The sequence below is a fragment of the Citrus clementina genome, unplaced genomic scaffold (genome assembly GCF_000493195.1).
Source record: "Citrus clementina cultivar Clemenules unplaced genomic scaffold, Citrus_clementina_v1.0 scaffold_5, whole genome shotgun sequence".
NCBI classification, from domain to species: Eukaryota; Viridiplantae; Streptophyta; class Magnoliopsida; order Sapindales; family Rutaceae; genus Citrus; species Citrus x clementina.
In genome coordinates, this window is record NW_006262201.1 from 31,960,475 (window position 1) to 31,966,474 (window position 6,000).

Genomic DNA, 6,000 nt, shown 5'->3' on the forward strand with positions numbered 1-6,000 from the left:
CGCCTCTAGGGGTACCCTCATGAAGGGAAGATCTCTGGAGTGAACAAGACTTTGAGGGGACACTTTGATGAAGTTTCAGAGGAGAAGGCCCATAAGGTGGAAGACCCTGAGGAGCTTTAAGTTAAACTTGAGGACTTGGTACCTCGACAGAAGAACATAGTTGACAATGCTTTTGAGCGCATCATGACCGAGGAATGGAGTGCTGATATGGGGCTTGTAGTGCCAAGAGTAAAGAACTAGGTAGATAAGCCGGCTATCTTGAAGGCAATTGAGAATATCAGGGCTTCCCACACATCTTGGTCTGAAAGCCCATAGAGATCAACTGGGGTACCTCAGATGAAGTCGCCATAAGGTACCCCTGATACCGACGCTTGTGTTTCTGCTATTTCTAGCACTTTTGTTGATCCCCTTATCCTAAATGATGAAGGTGAAGATAACCATCTTAGTATGTAACCTTGTTCGGCATTACCGACAAGGCGTATGGGGTACCTCGGGTACCCTTAAGCTTGGATATCCCTTGAGCTATCTGTTACTTCATGGCGGGATAACCCAATTTTATCAAACATATGGCGATTCCTTCAAATATGCTTGCTGCTTATCTCAGGCTTTCTTAGAGTTCCTCCTGGTGTACACGAGGAATGGTTTTCTGTCATAGGGTACCCTGAGTACTATGGGTACCCTTAATCTTGTCTCATCAGTGTATCGCGGTTTACTTAGACATGCTTGTTGCGGTTAATTCATGGCGGAACAACCCAATTTCATCAAACATATGGTGATTCCTCCGGATATGCTTGTTGCTTATCTCAAGCTTTCTTAAGGTTCCTCTTGGTGTATTTGAGGAGTGACTTTCTGGCGTGGGGTACCTCGGAGATACCCTTAATTAGTGTATGACGATTTTCATAGAAATGCTTGCCGCAAATCTTCACAAAACTTATGGCGATTCCTTTTGAGAGATGATGGAAAACCTCATGATCCACCATTCACTCTACATCAAATATGCAAGACAAATAGTAATAAAGGTGGGCTGCTCGTCTACCCTTATGCAAGATGGTCAAAAATCTCATGATCCACCATTCGCGTAGAATCAAATAGACAACATAGATTGAGATAAAGGTGGCTGCTCGCCTACCCTTATGTGATATGGTCGAAAACCTCATGATCCACCATTCGCTAGAATCAAATAGACAACATAGATTGAGATGAAGGTAGCTACTCGCCTACCCTTATGCGAGATGGTTGAAAACCTCATGATCCACCATTCACATGGAATCAAATAGACAATATAGATTGAGATAAAGGTGGCTGCTTGCCTACCCTTATGCGATATGGTCGAAAACCTCATGATCCACCATTCGCTGGAATCAAATAGACAATATAGATTGAGATAAAGGTGGCTGCTCGCCTACCCTTATGCGATATGGTCGAAAACCTCATGATCCACCATTCGCTGGAATCAAATAGATAATATAGATTGAGATAAAGGTGGCTGCTCGCCTACCCTTATGCGATATGGTCGAAAACCTCATGATCCACCATTCGCTGGAATCAAATAGACAACATAGATTGAGATGAAGGTAGCTGCTCGCCTACCCTTATGCGAAATGGTCGAAATCCTCATGATCCACCATTCGCATGGAATCCAATAGACAATATAAATAAAGATGAAGGTGGCTGCTCGCCTACCCTTATGCGAAATGATTGAAACCTCATGATCGACCATTCGCTCAGAATCAAATATGACGAACAAATAATGATAAAGGCGGCTCTGATGTTGAGTAGATTATCATAATTGGAGATAGGTCAGGTACTTCGGGTACCCTGGAGTAAGATGATCTATGCATACCCTCTTGTATCATAATAAACAATACTTTTACTAGTAGTATGACTTTTCTTTATTGGATTGGTGGCCCAAATCGAGACTGAAACCGAGTCTTCAACTGGGGTACCCCGTTTTTCATCTTTGGGTATTCGAGGATCCAAAGGTGCCTCCAATTCACATTTTGGCTTAATTCGTTCCCCGTGGGGTACCCCCGCATAACTCTAGAGTAACTAGTTATGGGGTACCCTACCACCGAGGCCTCGGTGGTGGCTCTTGCTGCTCTAGTGGTGGCGATCTTGGAGGTTGGGGTACCCGTGAGATACCCTGAGTATTAAACACTCGTCCCCGCGGGGCAACCCGTGGAGGGCTCCGCATTTGGGGTACCCTTGGTATTGGGGCTTCCGTCCTCTTCGGCTTCTTCTTATTCTTTGTGACCTCGACCTTATCTTCTTGGCGCTTCAAATGACATTTCTCATCCATCTCCCCTTGCTGCAACGCCCGGGAACGGGCTTAATCTGGTCCCCGTGGGGTACCCCGCATAACTCTAGAGTAATTAGTTATGGGGTACCCTACTACCGAGGCCTCGGTGGTGGCTCTTGCTGCTCTGGTGGTGGCGATCTTGGAGGTTGGGGTACCCGTAAGATACTCTGAGTGTTAAACACTCATCCCCGCGGGGCAACCCGTGGAGGGTTCCGCATTCGGGGTACCCTTGGTATTGGGGTATCTGAGGCATGGTGAATGCTTCAGGAAGAGCTGCCGTCCGAATCGCTATAATGAACGGCGATTGGTAGGTCATCGGCGTTGGAGCAGCTGTGATGGTTTGCTTCTCGGAGAGGAGCTTCACTTGGGCTTCCAGGTTTTCCATCTTTTCCACAAGTTCGAGGGGTACCCTCGGTGTACCCGATGATGTCACCGCCATTTGAGAAGCCCTTTTGGCGTTTAACTTCTCACGGAGATCTTCGTGGGTACGCTTTACACGCCTCGTACCCTGGCTGCTGCGGGAATTGCAAGAGGCGGTGGAACGCTCGTCGCGGGAGCCCACGGTTTGAAAATTAGAACGGGTACCCGATGGCCTATGCTTTGGTTTGCTGGCCTCGGGTACCTCTTTTTTTACCATAGCTTGGTCGCCCGTTTGAGGTGGTGGAGCATCTAGCGCCACTGGTGGAAGTGAACTCTCGGGTGCCCAAGATCCAACCGCCCTAAGTATTGCATGGGCGAGATCCTCAAAACGCTTGTGCGAAATAGGTTCCTCCTCTTGGCGAACACCCGTCGATTGCTTGATACCCTTGCCCTTGTTAATGCGGGCTACCCTTCTTGCGGGATCACTACCTTCACTGCTGCTGTCATCTCTCATCCTTGTAGGATCCCCTATTAAACCTTCGGGAGGTACGTCAGGTGCCATGTATTGGAGTACACACAACAACTAGTTTGGTAACCGCGGAGGAGGCTTTTTGTGCGACTCCCCACAGACGGCGCCAATTGTTTTCAACTGATTTTGGAGTAGGAAAATCCAAACCAATCTAGAACAATAAATTTATATTTTTGGGGGAGATGGGGTACCTCACTAGTATATTGTGTGCGGTGCGGTGTATCTGAAATTCGGGGGAGGAGAGAAGGAGGGAGAGAGTGGTAGCTATGGTGGAAGGTCAGAAACAAGAGAGGTGTCCTTCCAAAATGAGCTTCACGCCTGCAAAACAGTGAAATGGAGGTTAGAGGTGAAGTCGGGGTACCCCGGCGTTCACACTCTGACGCTCAAGTTAGCAAACTCAAGCTTTAATGGTAAAGAGAGCTGGCTAGCCCTCTGTAAATTAGGGTTTAAGGTTGAAGAAAACCTATTTTTTGGAGTGTGAGTGTTTTTGGGCGAATGAGAGCATGATGGAGAATGAAACCTAGGCACCTTTATATATGGAGTACCTCTGCTGCCACGTGGCGTACCCTTTTTGGCTAACGTCCTTTTACCTTTTTATGATTTTTGGGCCGTTATGTGCATGTTCGCGGCGTATCTCATCCTTTGGAAACGTGGCGCGCGCTGGAGAGTGGTCCAGGGTACCTCTGCAGTAACTGTCGGGTAGGCGGCTGAGGACCACTGTCCTTGGGACAGTGTCATTTACTTTTGGCAGAGGTAGCAGGCGGCTGTCCCCCCCTTTTGGTACGACGTTCTTGATACCTTATTCTGACAAAATCGAATAATATCTTTTAAGAAGTGGAGACGTTTCTCATGGCGGATATTTTCTGAAGATTCTCTTGCATCTAATCTGCCGGGTACCTCGAGTTACGTGGGGTACCTCAATTTATATGGGGTACCCCTAATTGTGCGGGATACCTCTATTTGTGTGGGGTACCTCTAATCAAGCAGGGTACTTCTAATTACGCCGGGTACCTCTAATCAAGCCGGTGACCTCTAATTACGCCGGGTACCTCTAATCATGCGGGGTACCTCTAATCAGGCCGGGTACCTCTAATCACGCAGGGTACCTCTAATCATGCGGGGTACCCCTAATCAAGCCGGGTACCTTTAATCATGCGGGGTACCCCTAATCAAGCCGGGTACCTCTAATCATGCGGGGTACCCCTAATCAAGCCGGGTACCTCTAATTACGCCGGTTACCTCTAATTATGCACGGTACCTCTAATCATGCGGGGTACCTCAGTCTATGCGGGGTACCTCGAGTTACTCTGGAGTTATGCGGGGTACTTCTGACCGTGCCGGGTACCTCAAATCATGGCAAGTACCTCTAATCGTGCGGGGTACCTCTAATCATGTCGGGTACCTCAGATTGCACTGAAGTTATTTCATTCGTCGACACGTGGCGTTCTGCTATCTTTCTTATTTTTCCCCCAAACACAGTCTACCTAATCTTTGATAAAGTGTGTTATGCATTTTGGATTAGTTAATACTCCCAAATTTAGCTTCTGGTGCATGACTTCATTTTAGAATAATCTAGATTAATTGTTTCCCCAAAAAAGAAAAAAAAAGATTTAATTTGGGATATAAAGTCGTGCACTGAAGCTATAATAATGGTCAGTAAAGAATTCCACGAATAAAGAATTCAATTCCACTAAATGGGGCAAATCATGATTCCAGATTCTGGTAACCAAACGGTGGAATCATGATTACTACTTCCCTTCCCTCTTCCGTTGCCCCAACTAAACAGTGGACTAACTTTTCAAATGGCGTATTAGTGAGGTGCAAGTGGTCTAAAATATATGTTTAGGGACCCTGCAAATCTTATTCCCTTTCAATATGGTCCTCATTTTTAGATGTATGTCTTATGCTTGGCCTCTACAGAAATTACTTTTTCCCTATTATGGCCCCCCGACCCTTTCTACAAGTGACCTACAATATGATGAACTATTAGCATGCAAATGAATCAGTGAAATTTTCTCTTGTTTGAAAAATGCATTAGAGCTGTAATAAATAATAATAATTCAGAGATTACAGGACACTCCAGCTCCTATGCAATGTAAAAACCAATGACCGATACAACTTCCAACACCTCAAGTTCTTGATTATATCTCATAAATCACATTAAAGAAGCACTAACTGAGTCTTGAAATTCTTCCAGCGTTCGCCCTTTAGTCTCCGGAACAATCTTTGCTACGAACAGAACGGTCGAGAAGGAAATGCCAGAGAACTAGAAAAACGTTCCTGCCGTACTCGTGCAGCCCAAAATAACACATTAATGTTCAATTTGAATCAATTTCCATTTCTATATGTGCGTTAATTTTGTGTGCTTTGTGTATCGCTGCGCTTGTGTGTCTTACCTGCTGAGCTCCATTGCATCATGAAGTTAAAAGAGTAAAAGAGTAAGTGACAATCCAAGAGCATGGCCAGCAGATTAAGGTTACTAAGCTTCCAGCTTAAGCCTTTCCATTTATAGGAAAATATATGAAATGGAAAAAGCTTGCATATCCTTGAGTGAATCAAATGTTGGTGGTAAATTTGTGGGGAATGGCAAATGTAGAGAAATACAACAATAATGGTGGAACTTTATTACGTAAAGTAATGTGTTTACAACTAACTCTGTATGTAGGAAGAAAAATAATAGTAATAAGTAAACTACATAAATTTTGTGTGCTTCAAGGCACGTTACAAATGTCGCTTTCCTTAAGACGTTATTTGCCCCCACCAATTGAGTGATGCACATGGGTTAAGCAAATACACCTCCAGGATACAATGA